The sequence below is a fragment of the Falco peregrinus genome, chromosome 6, assembly GCF_023634155.1.
Source record: "Falco peregrinus isolate bFalPer1 chromosome 6, bFalPer1.pri, whole genome shotgun sequence".
Classification (NCBI taxonomy): domain Eukaryota; kingdom Metazoa; phylum Chordata; class Aves; order Falconiformes; family Falconidae; genus Falco; species Falco peregrinus.
In genome coordinates this window covers 80,234,795-80,261,394 of record NC_073726.1, presented here as the reverse complement: position 1 = coordinate 80,261,394, position 26,600 = coordinate 80,234,795, and the positions used below count along the sequence as shown (strand labels likewise).

Here is a 26,600-nt window from a genome sequence, read left to right as displayed (position 1 = left end):
CCTGAAAGAGCCACGTCTGAAGAGTCCAGCTGCTAACCAACTCCCTCCAGCACTCACATGAAGGGCTGTCTCCTACAATACAATATAGCCTTGTGTTTTATGGGAGATGTTATTTCTCCGAGACACATTTTGCAGCGTCCCGTATCTTTGCAGTGGGGCTAGCAATCTGCCACACTGCTGTGACAACAGGTGGGGCAGCTCTTTCAAAACTTGAACAAACCTGCCAAAATCCAGATGACTGCCAAGCTTACTACACAGATGCTATGTTCAAAGGTTACAACACATCTCTAAAGCCACTGATTTAAAAGCATCGTTCATTACAGTTGCCCTTTGCTTTTGTTACAAACCCCCCAAATCATGGAAAGAATTCTGACTTTTGTTAGAAACATGAAGAGAGGCCAAAGTTGATGAAGAGGTTCCCTAAGGGTTGTGATCCTTGAGTTAAGCTAACTCCAATCTGAGCTGGGAGAAAAAAGCTCTGAGCTGACACAGGGTTTCACACTGAAAGTGTGGAAAACTGGTGGTTTGACAAGATTGCCTTGCAAAGCCAGGTGAAGTTCGGTGGTTTCTGTGATATTTCACAAAGAGTCACTGGGTGTCTTTGAACTTCAAACTTACAGCAGAATCCAGCAGCTGCAAACTTAAACATAGCAAAACAAAGATTAAGAAAAAAATGTCTGTGTGAGCTCCTGGGAGGAATATACTGAGTTTCACCTGATGACATTTGAAAAAGCAAAAGTCTACACACTCTGTTAACTTCAATTTCAATAAAACACCACGGAGGTACAGTAGAGGCACAGTTGCATTACACTTTTGACTTACCTAAGTGAGGTACTGCTGGGTGGACTGCAGATTCCCTCTTAACCTGGCTGCCCACTGCTGTTCTTACAACTACTCACACTGATTTCTACCAGTTACATGGTGCCATCCCCACAGGCTGCATCACAGCCCCTTTTCTAAAATCACCAAAGATACCAAGGCTTACTTTCAATGATCAGGAGGGAATGAAAGAGAAGTTGGTTCTAGCCCTTAATTTGGAGAACTGGAATTAAGAAGACCAAACAACCACATGGGTTTAAGGTTTGAAGCAGTATTTTTCTTCAAATAGCACTTTTCATGTCATCTCCTCTGCAACTGCAAGCTTTAAAGGCTGATGAAACAAATGGCTTGGATTCAATTCCTTGAGGGGTATTATATTAGTTCACAACAGTGTGAATCCCTGTGCTATTTGGTGTCTGTTAGCTAGCTGATGCAGAATATTTTAAGCATCCTCAGTCTTCTGGTCACAATGAAGAGCAGCTTGTAAGCAAGAGAGGGAAACCAATGTGGAATAATACCATTTGCATGGGCAGCAGTGGTCTACAGGCATATAACTGATCAGCTTTGGTTTGCTGTATGTTAGAATAGGAATAATTGTATCATGTAGGGAATACATAGTATTTTATATATTGGAAGGGCTTTTCTTAATAGCACTGAAAACAGAATCTAGCAGCGCATACAGTTGTAATGCAAAAAGTAAAAATTAATGCAGGCATGCAGGTAACAAAAGAAGAGTAAAGGACTGCAAGCAGAAAAAAGAGAAAGATAAAATAGGAAAGGAAAAGCAAGATGATGACAGACAAGAGTAATGATTAAAAAACAACTGACAAAAATTTAGTTTAGAAATCATACTGGAAATCAGGTAACAGATAAAAAGACTAAGCATGTTAATTATGGCACATTTCTTTGATGTGCATTTTTCTTAAGTGTAGTAAACTTTCTGAGCAGTAAAAAATATTACTGTTGTTTAATTTTGATTCTAATGTTAAATCACTAGAGAAAGAGGAAAAAAATCTTAAATTTTGCAAGCACAGTTTTGTTCTTTGTGGTTCCATGTCTTTGGTGAGCTATTCCTTAACCACTTGTAAATGCTGGAAATTACATATGCTGATCCTAGAATAATAACCCGTGCCCTCCCCAAGTCTCCTTTAACACAGGAAATTATCCTTTAACACAGTAAAGCTGTAAGAAAATTAACCATTTGTATTAAATGGTTAATCAGATCACCTCAGGGTCACTGCAGCATTCTCCCTAATGTTGTAGTTTCAGTCTATCTGGGTGAAGTATTGGAAAAGAAAAGCAGGAAAATATTTTGCAGAGAATCACAAAGTATCACATCTGGCTTTTTATCGTATAGTTCTGTGTCTGTTTTTACAAACCTATTTCCTAATGGAGGAGTGAATAGTTACACAGACAAGAGAGTGTCAAATTGATACAGCTGTGAGCATGCAAGTGCTGTGGTTTTGGATTGTGAACCTCAATAATACTTAAGTTGTAAAAATCATCTGGAATAAAATGAGCTAGAGCAACAACAAACCCCAGAGTGCTTTCTTGTTAGGTTAAAAAGTACTGGATTTACCATTATGACCTAATGTATCTCTTTATATACATTCCGCTTCTCTTCATCATTTATGTAAGACCAGTTGCCATGACAACTAAAAGAATTGTTTTAATAAAGCAATGTCCCCCTATATTTTAAGTACCGCAGGTTCCTGAGACAAAGAAATCCACCCCACAACTCCAAAGACACAAATCAATACAACACAAAAAGAAGCCAATGAAAGGAAAGGAGAACCCTGCACACAGAATGAATTTTGCATGGAAGCGGTATTTCTGGTCCACAACTCCAAGTACACGTTTACTGCTTATTATAAGCTTTATTACTGATACCTCCTACATCTGTTACTTCCACCTGTGTCCCCACGGCAAACTGATCAAAACCTCTGCCTCTTAATTGGATTCCAGTAAAGTAAGCATAACACAACGAACAATGCAAGTATTGCAAGGATACAGTCTTAAATGCTAAGAGCGCTGTACCTACTGAGACCAAGGCATCAGTTAAAATCTGATGTGAGGTAGTGATGAAAGGCTGACGAATTGCCAAGGGAGAGCAGATCCTGTACATCCAAGCAAACAATCTTCAAACAAGACTACACAGATGGCTCAAAGGAGGTATGTCTTTGCAGGATCAGGTCCTTGTAGCGTAAGTAGCAATCCTAAGGTTTACTCTTAATTACAGAGATATGGAAGTGTATTGGTCAGTACAAATAAGCGGGGCCTGGTGGGAAATGCTGGGAAGAAGAATGTGAACATCTTGGTTCACTGGAGTGAAATGCTAGCTCTAGCTCTCTAAATTCCCCCTGCATGTTGGCATTCTTCAGATAGGCACTTCTGTGTGCTTTGTGCTGGCTTGGATTGATTTCTACCTATTCCACAAAGTTATCCAGACCACTAACAGTTAACAGAAAATGTACAAAAGAGAACAATCACACATTGTCAAGGGAGATGAAATTAAATATCCCAACAGACATTCCTGTTCATATGACATTCTGGCCAACAGGCTTCCTCAGATACTACAGTGATAACAATAAAATTAGTCTCATTATTAATGCTAATTCAGTGGGAATTTAATGGAATAAATAGTTCAAATTAGCAATTTCTTTTAGGAATTCTGGGCTGGCAACAGTAGCATCTGTCTCTCTGTAAAAGCAACAACAGACAGCTTAAACTTTAGGTTTGACACCTCTGCAACATTAAGCATTACATTACTAACCCAGACCTAGGTAATCACTCTCCTGCCAACCTTAATGAGTTTTCAGCCAGCTAAGTGAGCTTCAAACTAATGAGCACAGGTAGTATTAGCAGCATCATGGTGTTCGCAAGGGACTGGTATATCTGCCTTAGAAGCTTATCTCTTGTACTGACACATCCAGACAGTGCCTGGGACCCAGACTAGCCAGCCAGAAGCTGGTTTGGGTACATTCTGCTAAAATGCGGTTCTGGCAAGGGCTTCAACCTAGTTCTTACTTGTGTGACAGTGAATACACTGAAAAACAGCGCTTGGACTACCAGGATGATTTGATTAGTGGCACAGCATGACTGGATTTGCAGCTGATGCACTGTGTTAACTCAAGTTTGAAGTCTCTTGCCACTTCTCTATTGCATTACCAATTTAAACATCAGTAGCACTTGTTCTTCAAAACAGGCTCCCGAAGGATCAGCTGACTCAAGTGAAAAGCACCACTCCACAAAACTAGAGGATTTTGTGAGTGAATGAAGTTAACGTCCCAGTAACACTTGAATTGGGTCTGTAGTTAACACACTCAGAGTTATATACAGCTTTTATGCTCTTCCCCCCACCCACCCCCCCCAAATTACTTATTTACTGAAATACTTTTAGAACTGTGTAATTAATGCCATGTTTCTGATTTTACACAGGAGGCTCCTTTTTAAAGGTATTTTGAAGAATAAATACTTCACGAACTATTCCATGTAAATTTTTTACTTTTAAAAGCTTCCATCTACCACATTACATATTTCTGGGTGGGAATCACAGATTATCTAGTTTAGAATTGTTGTTTACACGAGTTTTACATTCAAAGTTTCCATCTTCTATTTCTTCGCAACTGTGAGAGAGTTAATCTCACATCTTAATGGTAGTTTGCCCTTAATAAGAAAGCATTAAAGCAAGCCAACAATAATAAGCTAAATGAAGGCCATTCTTTTGCCTTTTGTCAATATTTTCATAGTGACAAACAGATCAAACACAGATATTTTTAAGGCTTTTATTTTTTCCCTCTTTTTAAATCATAAACCCTTTGGTATATTTAATTTCAAAATGAGTTCCCTGTGGATTAGGCTAACACGACCAATTAATGAAACCTTCCCAAATTCTGCTGCATCTTAGGTGGAAAAGTACACAGAATGTTCTTCTGCTGTCTCTCCCTGCTCATTTTCTAGCTGTTCCTCTTTCTCCTACACCTAAACGCCAAACCATCCATGTTAATCAAAAAAGTTTCATAGTCCTATTCCGAGACTTCAAAACACTAACACATTTTTCTAAATGAATGAAGGATTTTAGACTATATTCAGAGGAAAATACTCAAGTACCCAAATATTTGCTACACCACACAGATATAGTTGGCATATTCATGTGGGAAGTCCCCCCTGCAACATGAACTCAGCCCTTGAAAAGCAGAGGGAATACCTGCATTTTGTGACAGTCTGTGCAGGTACTACTTGGTGTCTGGTTGTAGAAGAAGGGTTTAAAATTTTTGAAGACTCAATGGACTGTTATTCTCAAATCTGTACCAGTTTTACAACTTCCTAAGCAAGGTCACAAGACACTTCTGCCTGTTGAGAAGTTTTTGTAGGACCTAACTAACTTTTGCGTACAAGGGCATTGGCCAGACTCTGAAAATACTCCTCCTTCTGCAATATTTGCTTGTCAGAGGGGATTTAATTTGCAGACTTGAATGTCCTTTCTCCTGTCCTTCGGTCCCTATGGTTATATATGACCAAGGTCTCCTCAATGAAATGTAAGTACAGCTGTGAACAACTGCTTTAACATATGGACACAAGCCTTCCATTAATGTAGTAAGTTGGGGCTTGGTTCCCCACCCCCATTAAATCTGTTTGATGGTTCCTTTTCCTGGAAAAACTTTCATACAAACTGCAGACTCTGGTCCACCTGCAGATGGACATGAAAGCAGCAGTGGCAGTCACGGCAATGAGACAGCCTATGGATGGGGACATACCATGGCTTCAATGCAGAGGGGAGGTCCAGGCTGGACCGCCCTCCTCCTTCACGCAGCTGAATCAGAGAACAGAGCCTTAATACTAGAAGCAAAAGTGAGAGAAAAAGCTTTCTCTTCCATAAATCACTAACTCTTCCAGCTGGCCACAGGCAGCTGTCATGTCTACCAGCACAAAAAGAGCCCATCAGGAAAATGCCATGAAAACAGCCTGGGATCACCATTTCCTTAGGTGTTCAGTGCCCTGCCTGGCCCTTGTCCACAGTGAAAGTGTCCCCTCTAAAAATTTTGCAAGACTGTAAAAGCATTGACAAATTACTTACAAATGGCATCCTAAGTTTTAACAAATTTCCTTTGAGAAAGAGGCAGGCATGCAGCGTGAACACAAAATAATGAATGCTAACTCTCAGAGAAACAAAAGTCCCAGTTGCAGCTCCAAAAGATTATGAATTTCAGCTTTAGCACGGACGCAGTTTGGGTTACTGACCATGTATTTGAAACAACTGAAATGTTGTTTTTTTCTGTGTTTATTTTGCAGCTGGCTATTTTTAAGGTCACAGTCCCTGCTAAGGGAGGAAACCATGTCTCTAGGGTATTGGGAGTTAAACAGAGGAAAGAAAAAGGCACAGAGAAAGTAGCAGCCTTACAGAGAGAACTCAAATGTTTTGTTCCCTTCCTTGTTCAGTCTGTAGTCAAAAAAGAACTTTACAGTAAACATTAGCTCTTTTTTTTTAAAAAAAGCAACAAATATAATTCTGAATTTCACAGGAATTCTTTTTTAACTTTTTCCCTCCTGGAATCCCTTCTGATAAACCGCAATACAAAAGGACCTTACCACTTGTCAATCAGCTTTTACAGCTTGAGAGGTTAGGCTTACCACCCTCCTGTCTGCAGTGACTTATGGCACCTACATCAAACCAAGTATTTTGTGCAGGCAGCGTTCTGACTTGGAGATATGAATAAGGAGGTGCGGGGAAGGCAGCAAATGTTTCGAGAGGCTCGGAAAAGCAATCAGGACAGGAATCAGCTACTGCAGAGGGCACACACCGTGCTGAGGCCACGGACTTCTGTGCCAGGAACCAGAGGAAAGTAGCACTGAAGGAATCGTGTGGGAAAGGACAGAAGGAAGTGAGCAGAGAGGCTGCGAAGGCAGCCAAGGCAATTCCACCACAGGGAAGTGCAGAACCTACTGCTATCAGCCAGCAGTCTGCTCTGTCCCTTCTTGAGGAGGTCACACAAGATGTCACCACAGCAAAGCTATACTCTGTGTCTGACAAAATTAATTCACTCTGGAGTCTTAGGTGTAACATAATGCAAAGAAGGATCCAAGTCAGCAGCTATTGAAAAAGAGGCTTCTTTCATAACTTAATTGCTCATTTGCAAAATACCAATGTTATTTATTTAAGCAACTATGACCTTTTTTGATGCACTGCTAATGTAAATGCCTATGTGGGTGTCAGAAGAACATCATGATAATAAAATACTAATAACTTAGATCAGGAGCTGCCCAATTTACTTTGCTGGGATAGCATTCCTATAGAAATAGAGCTGTACTGTACCTCACTGAGGCAGGGGTTACAGCTGTTTCCAATTCTGTCCCAGGCTCTGCATTTGCAGAAGAGAAATGCATTTGGATGCATTTTTCACATATCTTTTTCTCATGTACGTACCATAAGAAATACATCAAGATTTCTGGAATCCCTCCTTCAGCTAGCCTCTGCTCTTCTTGTCATATCCCAGATTATAGTAGATGTCAGGTATGTTCCTCCAACTCTACTGCCAAGAAGCATTATTTTTAGGTGCAGAAGATGCCTTCCATGGCTTTAATTAAACAGATAAAGCATGTACAGGCAGGGAACAGCATATGCGCACCAGCCCAGAGGACACGTAATGTCAACTAGAACTGGTTAGGGAACAGTGTGATTAGAACATCAAGAAGGCTAGGAAGTGAAGGAAGACACTCCCATGCCTTAAGAGTGGTACAACACTAGGCATCATCTGTTCCTTTACTTGCAAAGATGTCAGCAATAAGATAAAATTATTAAGGGAAAGTCTCTAGCCTCTACATATTACTTAGGCCCAACTGGGATAACGAACACCAAGGAAGTGCAGTAGTTACTGAAACAGCTGATTATAAGAAACTCTGGGGAAAAAAGGCAGGGGATGGGGGCAAGCAGATAAGAGAGTTCTAAAGAGTGGAAAAATAAGGAAGCATTTATCCAAATTATTCTATTCTTTTGCCTCAAAAAGGGCACACTGTCTCAGGCCCAGGCATTACAGTAAGCAACTATCATTTTTTTCAGCTAGGATTCTCAAATTTGGGACATTAATAAAAATAGGACAGGAGCCCATGACAATACAAAATAATTTTCTCTTCAGAAATTTTCTTGTAGCTGTATATGCAATTTACCTTTAGGTGATACCAATGTGTTCATACACATCCTGACCTGAATACGGGTACATACCTGTACCCTACTTTGCAGTGACAGAAAAGAACTACACAGCTTTTTCTTTTAATCACCTGCATAGATATTCTATAATATACATTAATGTAGGTATGTGAAAATACAGACCAGAACTGACTGCTGCTGGTGTGAGGGGAAACTGTGACCTCTCAATCCCATTTAAACACATTAGAAGGCTTTAATAAAGTCAAGCAATATTGTTAGCTATATTAGCACGACTAAACAGTCCTTGAGGTATAAAAGAACTGTGCATGCTAGAATGAGTACCAGTAAATTGAAGAACTAATAGTATTATAGCCATATGGTTACCACATTAAAAACCTAGCTTTTAAGAGTTCAAGAGGGAGATTAAAAGCCTGCAAAGCATATTTAGATAGTGAATACACAAGAATGTGTTTCGGGACTTGTTTTATTTAAATTCTGCTGTAATCAATACACATTTTAGAAGGCAGTGATAAACTCCTCAAGCAGATTATGTTATTCCATGGAGTTTGAGTATGAGAATATTCCTTCTGACATGCTGAGGGAACGTAGCCTTACCAAGAAAGATGTTCTAACAGAAACATGTGAATAATTAACATTCTGAAAGAATGTGGAAGCTGCACAAATAGGAAGAGCACTGTGTTACACTTGACCAAAAACAGAACGCAATGCTGAGGGACTGCAAAGTTTTCCAGAAGTTTAGACTGTGGCAGGATGTTCTAACTAAGCATACTTTGCAGGAAGGTATTTGTTTTGATTTGCTAGCCTTCTGAAAGAATAAACATTTTTCAAAATTTGAACAGCCTACTGTGTTTTTAGCAATATTTCTTGAAAGCATACTTTTAACTACAAAGGAGCAGGAAAAAAATATGTTCAAGTGAAAGATCATCTTCTCAACTTCTTAATGCACATTAATGACTTACCAAAATACTTCTTTTTTGAGTCACACTACTTCTAAGTCTCCCTTCTTGCTCTGACATCGTATCTGGAACAGACAACGGTAAGCAGACTCTGGTTTGCATGTTATCAGTGAACCTGAAATAAAGAAAATAATTTTTTTCAGAATTACTTTCGTTCTCCATGCCTCAAGGAATACAAGCACTGTCAGACTTGAGTACTGACATCTGAAAATCCCACTGAGCTGTCAAAGACAATATCCCCAACTCATCAGAAGCCAGTACCAAATGATTCCGCACAAGATGGATCTAAGTGAAGGCAATTTTAAAATGAGGTCTCATCTACAAAAGCTTCTTACCCCTAACACTTATCATTCAACTGATGTCCAAGAGTAAGTCTGAAGCTCACTTAATTTCTTGTTAGGTCTGTTTTCAGTGGCATGCTGTTGAAAATATGAGCATTGCTTAAACAAACTGGAAAATTTTCTGAGCCTCAGATTTTCACTGCAACCATTTCAAAAACTCTCCCTCATGAAAGAAGGCCACATTTGTATTTATGAACAGCATGGCTCATGCACTTGCATACTGACTGGAATACTTTAATAAAAGCTAAAAGCTTTAGTTTTTTGTAGCTAAATCTCATGAGCATGCAATGTCAACAACCCAAAGTATCAATCTAATTAAGCTCCACAGCCTTGATTTTATGCATTAATAATCTGATCACTATTTTTATAAAAATCAATAAAGAGTCTATAGGAGTTGACAATGGAATACTGGATCTCCATCACTGCATGGCAACGCCTGACTGTATAAAAAGAATACAGTATTTTGATGATCTCTGCAACAGTTATGTAACTTATACCTTCTGGTTTTCATCACTAACTGTTTTCTCAGTTGCCATAAGATCCAGCAAAAGTATGTGAAGCAAAGAAATCCTGTTGCATTGAATGTGAGAAACTAACTGGTAGAAAAAAAACCTTCTACCATTTACACTGTGCTTTGTTACCCAGGAACAATCCCAAATTGCCCCTCAGGACTGTTCTGGTTGTACCAAAGCTATTCAGTGCATTTGACATTACCTCACCAAGCTGCAAAACCAATCATGGAGATAATAATGTCTGCTATGTTTGTAATTACTGCAAGCATCCTGGAACCAAAAGCAAAAATACATCATGTTCCTCTGTTAGAAACTTGTTGAGAAGGTAGTTTTAGCCTCAAGAAACTAGGATCCCTCTTGTTATTCAGGAGTCAGTACAATTATGGACTTTTCTGTCATCCTCAGGTCTGTAAACCTGCTAAGAAAAAAACATCCAGAAACCTTGCTTTAAGGAAGACCTGGTGCCAAAATTCTAACCATCTTCTGTACAGATTAAGTTACATTCAGGACACAATACCTTCCCTTTTCAGTGGCTGAACTCTCACTTCAGAGTCATTATGCAGAAATGGTTTCCTCATTCTTCCTGTGTGAGAACTATGCAAAAATCTGCTGCTGACACAAGCAGCAGCATATCCAACAGTGAAAAAGCTGGTAAATGTCATTGGCAAAATATCTTTTCACCAAGAAGGAAAGTGCACCCATGATGGAATATGATTTGTGTTTTACTGCTTTTAAAATTTCACAACTTACTAATTCCAAGTAGTGATGTGCCTGCCATTTTGGTAAGGAAGTACCAGCTTTTTAACGTATCATCAGCCAGTGGTAGCTGCTGATTCTTTCACCTTTCCCAAGGTATAGCTCAATAAAAAGAAGTTTTGATAGGGTTTGCTATCTTGGAGAAAAACATTTAAATAAACTACAGCAACAAAATATAACTTCTTTCATATTTCTGCTTTCCTAAAGACATGAAGTAATATCAACAAAATACTCTGCCATAATCATTCACCAAAACACCACAAAAAAAAAAGTTCTGATACAGCTTAAAATGTATTAAAAGCATTCACCATTAGCCTGGTTGTGTCCTTCAAGTCAAAGGGAGCAAACTGGGAAGCTGAGTTCTAAGGCATAATTCACGATACCGTTTTCATTATGCACCTGCTGCTGCAGGTACTGAATAGGCACAACATTCGTTATTCCTCAAAGCGCTGCACTGAAAATGCACATATGCATTAAAGAATCATACAAAGTTGTGTGTGTGCCTAACTAGGCTTGCCCTCATGCAGAGAGAGATTAGTATATTCCTCGCCTGGACTCTGACAGTTGCCTATAAACAGTTACAGTTCGGCTAGAAAGAGCAAAACTCTCTGTAGGGTGCTTTACTGTGATTTTATTTTTAAGGGAGGAGCAGTAATTTGTCTTGCTAATGACATTTTCCAGAAACTGCTTCAGATACATTCTTTCCCTCCCCAAAATTATTTTTATGATCATCAGTACCAATTAGGCTCCCAAGAACAGACTGTCTTCTTACACATACAATGTCAAAGTGATCAAAATCTAATCTATTTTCTTCATATTTTTTTTCTACAATGAGTATATACATATTTGTGTAAATCTGTGTTCCAAACATCATTTTAAATAATAAATACTATTTTTTAAAGATAATGTAGAATAAAGTAAAAACTTCTTAAATTATAAATAATAAATTAAAGAGAAAACCAATACTCAGCTTCCACCATCAAACCTATAACTTCAAACTGCTCTGCTTCTATAAGGAAATGAAAGTTTTATGCACTAGTATTGAGAATCCAATATGAGCCTGATCCTTTGCACATAAACCACCTTGCTTTTGGTTCAAACTCTCAAAGCCAGCTACGTTCTAGTTATCTCCTTCACATGACATATGTGTCCCACAGCACATTAAGTACCACAACTTCTTGCCTCCCTGAGAAAAGGCGGTGCCAGCCGTATTTTGCATGCCTACCCACAGCAAGTGCTAATTTCACAGATTAAACAAGGTTTTCTCTAACTGTAACCACAATCTATGTATTGCAATGCCACTAGAGATTTCTTTCTGCTTTACTCAGTCCAGAGCTTTACTATATTGCTATCCATTATAACTGTTGTACATTTAACTATGCACATATATATCCATAGAAAAGATCATATGTTCTACATTTTTATCCTCTGAAACATGAATTAAGGAACTGTCTTTGGTGACAGTCTGCTCTTTTTGTCTGTGCATTACCAGCAAAAAACCAACAGTGCTCAATGGATTTCAATCAAGAATTAACAAGAGCAATGAAAAATAGTTTATGCAGTTCCCTTTCTTCATATGCACAACTAAATCAGGCATGTCTTCTCAGTATTTGTGCAGATAGACACTGTTTTCATACAGTTATAAATATCACTGAGATTACAATCACAGAAAGAAGTTAGTGGGGAACAAACACATAAAAAGCTTTTCTGTTTTTGTTTATTTATACACTGTATTTCACAGCACTTTTTCCTATCGTAAGTCATCCAGTTAGATGTTGCTGTAAGAAACCCTGTCCTACAACAGCAGGAAAAGAATCGAAGCTTTGGAACTATTTCCTCAAAGAAACTAAAAGCAAACCAAAACAGAGCACAATATTCAAACGACATTATGTTAGAAACGATGTACCAGATTTTACCAGCTGGAGGAAAAATGGCAAGCTAAGCATATCCCTTCAGCTCTCCCATTTTGTTAATTCTTCACTAGTGCATGTGCCTACAAAAGACTTCAGCTGAATTCCAGTTTAATCTCTCCCTAGACTATCCTGGAGACATTCTATTTAAATATGTTCTCATTTTCTTCATGTCATGTTATGTGTTTCTTCCCTGGAAGTGCAGTGTGTTTTCCTGAGAGGGTAATACAGGTAACATTCAATATATAATTGTAAAAGAATAGTAGCATTTATCAACTCTGAATTCCACCGGCACTATTAATTCTCACAGAATATACCCACATAACTGAGACTACAAGCTCTGGGACTTCAAAATGCTGCAAACCATTTTTAGCTCCAGCAGCAGGGAAGGAGGAAAGTCAAGAGAAGTCACAAAGACCAAGTCTCTGTCCTGGTTCTGACAGTTGCCCTTTAGAACTTTCTCTCGTTCTCCCCAAAATAACAGTGTTTGTGTAATCACAAGGAAGCAAGAAAAAAGAACTCCATAAAACATACCTGAGTTTTCCTTTCAATAGCATCTAACTTTGCAGTTGCAGTTTTGCACCAAGCATTCATTAATTCAATAGCAAAACAGTGGATGAACCACAAAGTTTGAGGAAATCTTTAATTTCAATTTTTTCTAATTGCTGATAAAAACATCTTCAGAACAGACATTTACTTGACACTAACAGACGCATATCTCCAATGATGCAGATGAAATATGTGAACTAAATGATGCACTGACTAGCATGTACCACTAATGCAGGTATAACCTTCAAAAACAGAAATTCTATCTAAAACCCAGGAAAAGTCAGTTTACAAAAAGATCACCATCTCTGCTTTTTATAATCTAGTGGTATACGCTACTTTCACCTGAAATATTGCTGTATTTTCCAGAATCCTGCATTGAATTAAGTGGCTGCTTTACCACATGCACTTGAACCAGTATCATTTTAGCAAGTGTCACTGCAGTAGCACAATGCAGATAAAACTTGTATTCTCATCTCTACTTCTAAATTGTACTCCTGCCCTGAAGAAGCGTAATGTGTGTGACAAATGCAATGCACTTTGTACTTTTCACCAGTAACACAATTTGGGAAAGACCTGAAAAGGTCTGGCATATGACTAAAATTATGCGTGTGAGCAGTTCTCCACATCTCGGAGAAGCCTATGCTGACCAGTTACCAAAAAAACACGAAAGCCTAGTTAAGGGAACAACAAATGTCCTTGCAATAACTGTATTTGTTGCCCAAATCCAGTTTCCACTTCTACCACCAAGAAAAGCTAGCTGTGGTGGCCTACGTGCTGGTCTGTATGTATGAGCCTAGAAAACCACATTCCTCCTCGCCTCTGTTTCTCTCAAAGGCTGCAGATGCTCAGCACTCCACTTCAAAAGCTGGGTGGCTTGAGATCAGCAGCTCACAACCTGCGCTGGGTGGCCCAAGGAGGGCACAGAAATGAACTCTATGGCAGGGGGCTCAGAGAGCAAGTCCATACATGCTGGACAGAAGCCCAATCTTTCTAAAGCCCTAAGCAGATCTAAATATCCACTCTTCTTTTGGAATTTGTTTCGCAATCACAAACGTATAAAATCTGAAAACTGCTCCTTTACACAAAAGCCAACCCACTGGCAAGTGCGATAGGACACTCAGGATTGTTGACTTCGTATTCCCAGGTTAAGCAACTTACTTCTGCCTTGATGCCCAACAAAAAGACTTAAGGAAGCCTTCCTACAGTTGGATGCATATTTTCTTCCAATATTAACATGTTACTCCAGAACAGTGCAACATGTATGAACATCTGAAAACGGTATGGCTATGTGAAAACAGTATGCCTGCATTTTGAACATTGATTTTTTTTTTCCCAAGGCAGAAAGAAGTTTAAGCAATGAAGGTACTAGAACTTGGAAGCTTGCTTATCTAACTAAAGAAAAATCAGCAAACTGAAAAATAACTGAAAAATATTTCCAGTAATCGAAATGAAGTAACTGACACTAAGTAGGGAAGGGAAATCTGTGTTTTGTTTTAATATGCAATTTTAATATAACACCTACTTAGGATATCATTTGAGATTTCACATAAATATTTTAACATTTTAAATTGCATCTTTACTGAACTGTACATAATCACATCTATTATTGTATTTTTCACTGAAACAGAAACCTATTAAACATACATTTAATTTCAGTACCTTAAAGCAGTAACAGAGCTGTCTGTACCTTTGCCTGTACTCTATGTCCATCTTCACTGTGCCCAGGACTATTTTCAACTGCAAATGATTCCTTAAGCTATAAACGCACAGTAAGATACATAACTGGCTGCGTGATTGAAAAGGCTTCCGGAAGGAGGATGCAAAATCTGAACTGTCACCTCCAACTTTGTTTCTCAGTGACACAGAGGCAGAGTTCCACAAATAGCTGGGAAGTTATATTAAGAGGTTGTGTGATGTCCTGCCAGGGTCTTTACTAGCCTTCTAGAGTACAAAGGTCATAAATTATGTATTTATAGAGAAGAAGGATACTGTACAAACCATATGAGGTTTTAGGAAGCTTGTACTTCCAACCTAAATGATCCTGTGATTCTGTGAAATAATGCGATGTACATCACATTTTGAGAAATGGCATTAAAGTACACCTATAATTGAAAGGTGTCCTCTTTAACTAATACATGGTCTTGATTCAAGAAGAAAATGAAGACGCATGCTTAAATCTTGCTCAGCTGAGACACAGCTTACCTTGTTTTACTGTTTAAAAGAAATGTACAGGAGACTTCTGCCTCTTTTAGATAGACTGAGTAGCACCGAGATGAGGATTCCCCTTATTGTGTGCTTGTAGAGCATTTAGCACAGTTGTATCTTTTTTCTCTACACATAAAATGCCACTCTATTCTGCATTTGCGTAGCACACTGCATGAGATGTTGTTAGGTATAACCACTACGAGTCCATCCTCCCCAGCCACAACATACATCACTTTATCATAAAAGGGTTGGTTAAGACTTGATTCTCACCCCAGTTCTGCCATCTAGTAACTGCAACCGCTTGGCCAAAGTAAGCCTGCCTTGCCTCTGCTCTGCTGGGACCAGGTAGTAGAGCACTGTTTGCCAGACAGCTGTTCTGTGGCTTAATTACCTCCACAAAGGAAAACAGAATTACTGCAAATTGTTGTTCAAGGACTTGAAATGCATGCCATGTCTGTCAATAATATCAGCAAATCAATCAGTATTTTGAGTACATACAAACACATGCTGTTCTCTAAAAAAATAAAAGCCTTTTTCCACTTTTTAGTTAAAGAAGGAACCTAAAGTAGCCTTCAGTCTTGTAGCAAACACTGCCTTCCCTCCTACTCTTCACTTATTAACAGGCTGGAAAACCTAAGCATATTGTGCCTTTCTCTCTAGCCACTGTTTTTATTCTAACGTTACTGATTTTCAAACTTGACAGACCCTTTAATAAGACATAATAGAGAAGCTGAGTGTTAGTCCCAAGAGTCAGAAAAACACTCCATTTTAACCTGTCTGAAATGCAGCAAACAGCTTCAAAAGAAAATGAACAGACAGAATTCTAAGTTAAGATACTTCTATTGTATCAGTACAAACCTTGAGTATACATGAGACATATTACCCCCTCTGGAAGGTGTATAAAGTCACTGATTGTAAAAGTTTACACTTGAGATTTTTTGCTTAGGCTGCATTTATTTTGATTATAAATAGTATTCTGCCAATTTGATTTAGAAATAAACTTATTTCCTACCTTACCTGAAAAATACAGCTATTAGCAGTCTTCCTAACATAACAAAGCCAGTCACTGCTGACCCACACCGATCCCATAATGGTGGGTTTCACAGTGTCCTTTTGTGATGTCTTGATGGGCAGTACCCATCAATATCCAACGCATTACATTTCTGATTGTACTGGGCCTCACAGTTTCTTCTGATTTCTGCTCAACTGGAACACACTGTGGGAAAAATAATTCCTGTTTTTTACCCCTTCTGGCATCTCAGATCTGACATTTCTTTTGAAGGGTTCCATCTTTCACTGCCAGCAATGTACTGTCCATGGCATTTTCTTACCTACACCTTCTCTCCTGTTGTCTTTATTCCTCTCCAGTGTAATGACGGCTTTTTATTCCTTCTGTTTTTTTCCCCTTTACTGTCTGTCTCTTAAAAAAACCTACCAAACCCCAGAAACTTGTTTTGTTTAAAACACTGGATTAAACATGAGCAGCCAGATTTATTTCCTGCACCAAAATGGATTTTCAAAACAGCTTCTCTATTTTCCAGCTCTAAAAGCCCACCACTGATGTCACATTCTCAAGTCAGTTCAGCATCAGCTAGTTCCTGCTTCAATTCTTACGATCAGATATTTGCAATAGCCCAGGGTCAATAGAGCTGAGACTTCTGTTTTGCTACCTAAACAGGACTTCACAATTTTTGACATTCTGGCTTTAATCTTTCAGTGTCCCAGGATGTCACATGAAAAGAAAGAAAGAAAGAAACAAAAAAAAAAAAAAGGTACTTTTCCCAAACTTTATCTTTGCATAAAAGGGATTTAGGATGTATATGATCAAATATTGTACTATACACAGCTTTTCTTTAGTTTTAACCTGGAACTCCACTGTAAGATTAATTTAAGAATACCACTGTTACATAATATAATGTCATATATTATATTTACCATAGTATTTTGCCAAAAAGATCTTACATTTAAGACAGCTCAGTTTCAGTGGATTAAAACGTGCAAAGTCTGTTTGCGTTAAGAAACCTTCTCAAAGTGGAATCTAGTAAGGAAAAACTCCCACAGGCAGCAAGATGGTACAGTGATTCAGTTAAAGTCATTCTCTCAATATCATGATTTTGTATGTTCGGCTGGTCATTTGCTTTTGCAGGGGTAACCTTAGCAGTCTGCAAAACTTGGTGAGTTAATAGTAATTTTAATATTTTGCTCTTTCTATTGCTTTCCATTTGAAGCTCTTAATGTGTTTTACAAAGACAGCAGAAGGCTCTTCTTTTTGTTTAACATAAGATGCTACAAAGGGGTGACCGTGTCTGAGGACAAAGAGCAGCTCAGGCAGTTGCAACTTGCTCATTTCTAACTCTGCACTACGCCCATCCTGAAGGATCAATAAATCTGCTCACTCTTTTCATTCCATAACCTGAGAGTTCGGTGATGGGCAGAGGCTACATGGGACCTGTAATACATCCTTTGTGTTCTATTGTTATGCCCAGAAAAGTTCAAGAATTCTAATCTTAAGCACACCTTGTGACTTCTGGCAAATGTCCTAACTCATCAACCACAGGTGTGTTTATAAAACACTGGTTCTACCACGAAAGAAAAGGTACCATCAAACTCTCCAAAGGCGGAAAGTTTGACAATTTAACTCTTAAAGTCTTTCTGATCTCCTTTGTCTATTTAAGTGGTGTTTAAGCATTTATTAGCCCATTCTAAGGAGATCTTGTGTCTCACTGTATAACTGATGAATTCTGTACTTCCTACATTCTTTAAACAGCAGGGCTCCTCGTGCACCTTTGCTCTCCTCTTCCCACTCCTCTCTACCATTCGCCTCAGTAAGATTCCAGTTAGGAGAAGTGCTCTACATAAAATGAAGGACATCTAACACGTCACATGATAGTGAAGTCAAAAGCATATGGTGTTTATCAAGCAATTATTTTTTTTTTTTAATAAATATACATGTTCCAGCAGCATTAAATTTTGGAACTAGAGAGGTACCTCAAGAATAACACCCCAATTTGGTATCGCATATACTTAGTCTGAAGCACAGAAGTGGAGTTAAACATATGCTTAAATGCTTCCTTTAATTGGAGCCTATGATGAGGTTTTCTGCTGTTACCAAATACCACACGGCTGCGAAGACAGTATTTCTCCTGAAGCGCAGACCTTTTAGGTTAGTAGTTTTTTCATTTACAATGATACCCTGTCCTGGATTACCTGAGTGGGTTCTACTCACCACACTAACTTGTAAAAATGAATCATATTTCAAAAGTATAATCTCAATAATCCTTTACCAGCTTTGCTGTCAGATTCCATAAAGCATCCTTCCATCTCGAACTAGCAGGAGGCAGTTTCAAAACAAACAAAAAGGAAGTCACTCTTCATAACACGTGTGTTAAGCTATGGGACTCTGCTACTGAGTAACGCGGTTTGCAGGAGTCGGAGGGAGATCACACAAGTATACAGAACAGAAATCTGCTCCAGTTACTAAACAGAAAGAAACTATGCCTGGCTGCATATATCTCTGGGATGGCTGAACACCAAGAGATTACTTAGTTGGAATATGATATACAATTTCCTTGTTCTTACACACTTCCTTAGGCATTTGGTTTTGGCCAGTGCTGAGGACAGGTGACAGTCCGAGCGGCTGGACAATCCACCCGCTGCTGGACGAGTCCCGGCACTAAGCTCACGTGCTCATTCTTATGCTCATATGTTCCAGCCCTTCCTAAACAGAACTCCTTTTCCTTTTGCACACTGTTATTGAGTGAATGATCAGCAATACTTAAACAAAATGTAAAATATTACAGACTGAGGCTTCACCAAATCCTGTTTCAGCCTACTGGCTGGAATTATGCAAAAATGTTTCAGTATTTTTTAATGTTCTTGTTTTAAGGAAAAAAACCTACCCATTTTTTTCAGTTCCACCCAAAATTAATAGCTCCAGATACAGTTTTAGAATAATAGAACTTTCATGAATTTTTAATGTAGTTCACTTTCATAGTCAAAATTAAATTTCAAACAAAAAGTTAATGACACGCAACAAAATCAAACCTGCTTTACTGATTACCTCAAGTTCTACCCATCAGTTACCAAATTTAATGACTTAATTCAATCTCACCAGCAGCACAGATGTCCCCTACTATTCTTAGCTAAGACAAGGAGCAAAAATGATTTAATCTGTGAGAAACACTCTTTTGCCTCTTCCCAATTCATATCTATTCCTATCAGAATCAGATGTAAGAAGAAATTCCACCAGAAAAGTTTTTCTCATGAGACTGCCAACTGATTCTGCAGATTCAGCTAAATAACAGACTTCTGTGCACTTCTCTGAACAGATCCTCCTAATCACTCTTTACAGGATATGAAAACAAAATTAGAAAAGGGGCGGGGGGCACAACCAAAGTAACACAGAAACTTCACAGATCTCTATGTGCCACTTAATACTTTGTGAGCAGCCAAGTATTTATTTTAATCTTTTAGGTGGAAATTTTAAGATGCTGAATCTTGAAATGGATTATAATTGTGCCAACTGAAATTTCATTCAAACAGACTTGGCAATCAATTCCACCACTCTACAATCCATAAGAAATGCTTTGGCTGCAGTGTACCACAAAGGACATAGTTACTTGGAAACATGCTTTCAGTTTCAGGAATGAAAGGCAAATTTCAACATTTTAAGAAAACTACCGCATTGTTTAGATTGAAGGTGAGAATTTTGCCTCCAGTCTTTATTTTAAGCAATGCAACAGTTTCTTTACTGAAAATTGCCTTGCATTACCAAAATTGAAAGCATGTTTACGTGATTTTAGCTAGGTGTGATTACCATCGAGATACATGGTCTTCACATACAGCTGGAGGCTCAGGGTCATCCGAACTGTTGGTTCTTGTTTTTTGAAGTGTAGTGAGACAAAGGTGCTCTGAGGTTTGGGATCTAACCCATCTTTGTATCATTTTGAATACTAATTTTCCTTTGGCTTAAATCAATCCTCCCACTATCTGCAAGAGGCTACTGGGATCTGTCCTGTGAACCCCCTCCTTTTCCCCTGGCATACTTCTTCATGATGATCTCATTCTCCACTTACATATCTTCACATTCCATCTGTAGGCCAATAACTCATAAATCTGCCCCTTCTTTCATGGCTTGTCTCATTTAATCTCATCCTGTCTCATGTCTCTTCTTGGGTGTTTTGTTGTCAGTTATGAGTCATTATAACTCAGGCTTAATTCACATCTGAAACCCTCTTCCCTCCCCACATTACTGTTCAATACATGGTACTTAGGTCCAATACATGCCCTGCCTCCAGAAAAAAAAAAGAAAGAAAAAAGTCAGTTCATGTTTTTGAACGTTATCAAGGGAACCAAACTTTCAGACCACAAGTTCAGGAACTTCCAACACACACAAAGGCTGCCAACTAAATAATCATTTTGTCTTAATTTTTAATTTTCTTCCTTCTCAAGTGTCTTCATTGCATTTAGATGTTACAGCTGACATTGAACTAACCACTGCTACCTAGCCTTCATTTTGCAGTAGGAGCTGTTCACGTCTTGGTTGCCCAATAGCTGCAAAGCTTTAATTTTGAAACAAAGGCATCCAAACATCACCATCGGCCTAACAGCACCCAGACATCACTGTTACCACTCAATGCAGAATCAATATTCAAAAAAAGTAACTGAAACTCCTGCACTTTCTAAAACCATTGCCTTGGTTACAAAATGCAGCAAACAGGAATAAAAGAAGTAGTTAACACCATTAATTGGAATAATCCTGTATCACATTCTCTATTAGTATCTTGATACTAATTCCTCCTGTACTCAATACAGAGTGTTTTGGAATGAGCAGAGTAGGATTTTGAAGAGTTTTGCAAAGCTTTCCAGTTAGGAAAAGTTCCTTTTAAAATGCCATCATCCTCTAGAAATACTGACTGTGATAATATACTGATCTCAAGTTTTTCAAGTCCTAAAATTATGCAAAATTTGTGGAATAGAAGTACTCCTGTGAAAACCAAAACAAATTAAAATCTGCATCTCTCGAATACAGCAACACTTGTAAGTAGCTTTGTTATACTGTAATTGTCATTTGTTTAGGAAAATAGTGTACTGGGGTTGTGGTATGAACATGAAAGTTTTGCAATGAGTATTAAGTGTAACCTTTTCCCCAAAGAAGGAATCTTCCTTTCTAAAGTAGCTTGTTACTCATAGTTATTCAAACCATAGTTTGAAATGTCTAAGAAGAAAATCTGACTTTCAGATTTTATTTATTTTGAATTAGAAGTATTGGAACCATCACAACCTGAAATTCGAAGTTAAGCCTATTGTACCCATGAGTTTTTAGAACATTAAGCAAGGCCAGTAATTCACATCTAAACTACTGGATGTTTGATTTGACCATCACCTTTGGGTACAGAATTACTGCTTAATTTCAGGTTCTAGTATGTTCTCAGGCACCACTGTTCCTATTGTCAATAAAATTTCTGTAAGGCTCATTTCTCCTGTCTCAATAATGTTAACTCTTCTGAACAAACTGCATAACTATGTAGTTAAACACTTTTTAATCTCAAACGTACTTATTTTCAAAAGGTTTAATAGTAAAAATTATTTAGATAAAATTAATTTTCTTATAGGAAAATATCACTCTGCAAAGTTGAAGCGAAACTTTCCTAAACCTACGTTAGGGGATTCTGACAGCAGTTTCCTGTTCTTACAGAGAAAAATGTAGCTTCAAAGAGAGACTGAGGACGTTTCTGAAGGCCAATGACATGACTCAAGGTTCAAAAACACCTGGAAGAAAACCAAGAGTTTTCACCGCTGACTTTACATTTTGCGATGCTGCTGCTAGCAACTACATGCATTGGAGAACTGATGTTAAAAAAAAACAGCCAGTGAAGATGAAATACTGAAATTAAAAGTACTAATAATGCTACAAGATCATCCACCAGTCCCATGTGTTATATCTGTATTATATGTAGTAAAACCTGGTGCTCTGGGATTTGATACCAATTTTGCAGATAAGTTATCTGAGGTTCACTTAGATCAAGCAAATTGCACTAAGTCAAAGAAGCAGTTTGGTAGCAAAATCCAAAAATAGTACATCAATACTGTCTAAGATCACACTGACAAAACCACAGGAATGCACACATAATGAAATATGAACTTGAAGAAATACCTGGAAGCTGATATACCATGTAGTTCATGAATTAAAATAATATTCAGAGTGACTTTGCTGTTTCCTTCTATTTGCTTTTCAGACAGTCACATGTGGTATAACACTTAACAAGAGTGATTTTTCACATATTAGTGACATAGCCATTAAATATATACTCTTAGGAGATACCTCTGATTTTTTGGTTTTGTTTAAAATACTTAATTATGAAGAAGAGTTTGCAATGTCAATTACAACAATTTAATCATTGTAAAAAGATAACATAAGATTGTAATGACTATGCAAGTCAGATGTTTTCTCTGAACCCACTTTGTATAGACGCATTCTGCAAACACAACTCTTACCTTTACACCTGTTAGCAATCCCAGTTGCTTCACTGAATTAATCATCTATAAAGGGACCTAGGTGTGTATAGTCAGTATCTCTACACTATTATCATAATACAAAAATGTATGCAATTACTTGTTGTTATTAAGTTATCAGCTTGCACATCTATACCATGCCTGTCATCACCTGCTCACATGGAGCTTTGAAAAGGAATCACACAATTGTCCTCCTTGCTTCAGAGACATATAACACAGACTAAACAGACCTGTACTACCTTTCCCTATTTATACTCTCAAAACAAAAATCTGTTCTCCTCTAATCTAGACATTTACAACCTTTCTCTAGACTGCCCTTGCTATCCAGCTAGAAAGTCCCATTTCTGCAGTGGGAAGAACTGCAAACACCTTATTTCCTTTCAACTGTATACAGAACATAACACTACTTAAATCTCAATAAAATCCTTGAGGCCTAGCAAGAGATACACAGCACCTTCTGTCACCTCTGCAAACCAAAATGAATTTCACCTTCACTGTAGGCCTACCTAACCCAGGGCTTACACAGTTCCCAGGATTTAATTCCTGAGGTGACTGGGAGTTTTATAATGCCGTACCCCATGTCCATTTTGCTCCAGAGAATGTCAGAAAAGAATCCACTTTCTCCACCGTTCTTCACATGGCCATCAGTGCTCTGAGTAGTAACAGGTGGTAAAATCTGACTTAGCTAAGGGATGTGACAGAACATCCAGAAGCATCAATGTGTGTTGAACATGAAGCTACAACTCTAACAGACCAAATTTTCAACCCTAGCTTCACCTTTAAGTTGCATGATGGCATTCTGACTAAACAGCCTTAACCCTTCTTTTCACTTTTTCATTTGGTTTATGTAATTTTCTCACCGCTTCATGTGAGTTAACAAGAACATTTTTCCTTAAAGGGCATGAACTGCAGAGTACTCCACGCCATGCACCAATTACTGATATATGTAACAGAAGCACAAATACCTGAACACCTTGCAGGTTAGTCTAGAACGTCTTCTCTTTGTGTGTTTTGAGTTCATTTTGCCACATTCCTGCTTCATCTTTTTAGGGGCAGCCTGAGACAGATATGCTGTAACAGCAGAAGAAAAAGCTATCTGAGTACGAATTTTGTCAGAAAATGCAGAATAAACACAGCAAAAGCCAAAACATCATAAAAGAAACATTTAAGTACTGTTACCCCCTACAGTCTGTTTTACTGATAAATGTGACATACCATGCAGAGCACATAAACAAGGAACAGTACAACAAACCATGTCATTTCATAGAAAAGGATGGAAAATATTTGCACTGCTCCTTTAAGCCATGGTTTTGAACTTTTTTGAACTGAGCCGCCCTCAAGACTATTGTCAGAGCTCAATGCTTTGCTGGATTTAGTGGCTGCTTAGCCAACCCCTCTCATTCTCCCCTTCTTCTGTTGAACCAGAAAAGTGTATTAGCTCAAGTACATCATTTCCATTATGACACACAGACACCTCACTGGCTTGGGACTACTCACCCAGAGTATACACATTATAGAAAAACTATGCTCAAAAGCTAATGAAAACTTTCCCTCTGTTGGTTACTCAGGAATTGTGAGAATGAGAAACAAACCATTTGTTGTACACTGGGGCCAAGTTATCTGCCACATAAACTGGCATAAGCTTGCACTGAGTAAAGCGATGCTGTGCCAGTTCATACAAGCAGAGAATTTGGTTGCTGCATGTGTAAACAACTCTGTGAAATACCTTTAAATTCATCAGAATAAACACCAGAGACCACTTTTCTCTCCAGACCAGTAAGAAAATGTTTGTTCTATTTTTGTGAAAGAGTCAGTTCACTGACATTAACATGAAGATAAATCAACATACACACACAAATATTACAACTTCACATAGAGCTGGATGAGAATGAAAATGTTACAGAATGTCCAGAGTATACCTCAGTTCTTCTTCTGTATTTAGCCTTTCTCTGGCTGAAGCAACTTAGATATGGCTTCCTCAAAACAGAATTCTGAACATCAAATAAAATGCGCTCTTCTTCTCACTGTTTCTTCCAAATCCCACTAGTCTGTGGTACGGAGCACATGGTAGACACACCTGGTGCAGGAATGGAAGACTCTAAGTCACTGGAGGTCATCTGGCTAGTCCAGTTATCACTTGTGTATCGTAACTACTTCTAGTCTGGTTGCATCAATTTACCTCCATCAGCAGTAAGTGCTGACATGCTGTCTCAATTTAAGGTTCGCGTTTATTTTAAAAAATAACGATCAGTGTGATCTAAGTTTTAACACTCCTTATCTTGTATCTACTGCAAGTGATTGCATAGTTAAAAAAATACATATTCTGAATTACAATTAGTAGTTGTGTACAATATGTAGTTTCTTCTACCTTCAGAAAAACATGTGAATGAAAGTTAGTGGTCATCGATGAAAAGCAGCCCTACCACCCAGACACCATCATGGGCTTGTAACAGGCCCAAGTCCAAGTCTTCACTTCCTCCTGCTTCTTCAGGTCTCTGCCTCTCCTTATCATTAGATACTGACTGCAGCACATGGTAGGCTGATGTGTTATGTGGTCAAAGGTCACCCAGCATCATACAGGTCCAATTCAAATCCAGTTCAGGTAGCAGAAGATTGACATGTTAGTTCCCAGTTTCAAATGTTTGCTAAGTTTTGCCTTTCTAGTAACATCAGAATCTACACATACATTTCAAATGGATTCTTAAATGCATCTACTGTGCATGTAAAGTACTTTCCATAAAGGTATTCTTTCATTAAGTGTCACTGAGCTTGGATCTCTCATGAATACTGATGCAAGCCTGAAATTTTCAAAACCTGGGGCAATGTGATTTTAGAAGACACAATTCTTCCCTAACAGCAATTACTGAAGATTTTGGGTCCCTTTGAAGATTCCTGAAGCTGACCACCCAAAACCACTAATTATTTTCCAATCTTAAGGCAAAGTATACTGTGAAAAGTGATGGAGCAGCCACTATTTGGATGAGATCAGGTGATGTACACATCAGTAACACCCCATGGAGTTCAAAACCATATCCCTTCCTGGTAGCCAAATTCTGCCATTAGCAGCAAGTACATAATCTCACTAAAGTAAACTGTAAGGCTAGAGTGGAAAAGGATAGATAAAGAAAACTCTGTGCACTGAGTAACTGCAGGGAGTCTAAAGCTGAAGATCTAATAATTAGTCTTATCTCTATCAAGGTGCAACAGAATAAGCTGAGGAGTGCAAGAATGCCTGACAAGGCCCTAGGGCTCTTCACAGCTGCAGAGAAGCCTCGTTGTTCTGGAGAATTTTAAGGATGATCTCATGTGGAGAGAACATGAGAAATTTATTTTTCCTGCCATGCTGCTCATGGGGGTATCTGGAAGGTACATTTATCTACACACTCTTCCCTTCATACAAGCCACTGCGATGCCGAAGGTTCACTGTTGGGTTGCCCTTTACAAGGCTGCTCAGGCACGGTGAGCTGGAGGTGCACAAAGAACAGCCTCTGGGGCAGCCAAACTTGTGCAGTCCTATGGTGGGGAAGCCCCAGGGGAAACTCACTTTAAAGACAGAAATGTCTTCCTTGAAGTTCTTAAATTTTGATCTCTGCTTTGCAACAACACTTATTCGGGACACTTTAGTTCACTAATGCAAATATTTAGATGTAGAGATTTACTGGTGATTATTACACATTCAAAGAGTAGCTGACGCTTCACCTTCCAAATGGAAGGAAACACCCAGGAAAAGAAGGTGGTCCCTCCTTCCCTGTGCTCTAATACCAACTCAAACAAAATACTAGCAGGTAGGAATGCTGTCACACACTTCATGTCTTTCTCTGAATGATGTGCAGGTGCCTGAGTAACAGGTTTACTTCTCCAAAACCAGAGCA

At 38.5% G+C, this 26,600-nt stretch overlaps 1 long non-coding RNA gene across 1 annotated transcript in view; it reads right to left on the bottom strand.

Moving 5' to 3' along the window:
* Nucleotides 1–26,600, bottom strand: part of LOC114012715 (uncharacterized) — an 82,326-nt gene that overhangs the window by 14,156 nt on the left and 41,570 nt on the right. The window contains exons 4-5 of the long non-coding RNA XR_003555367.2: nt 23,694–23,799; nt 8,944–9,055 (exon numbers count right to left, since the gene is read on the bottom strand). This is a non-coding gene — a long non-coding RNA (uncharacterized LOC114012715). The remainder of the gene's footprint in view (nt 1–8,943; nt 9,056–23,693; nt 23,800–26,600) is intronic.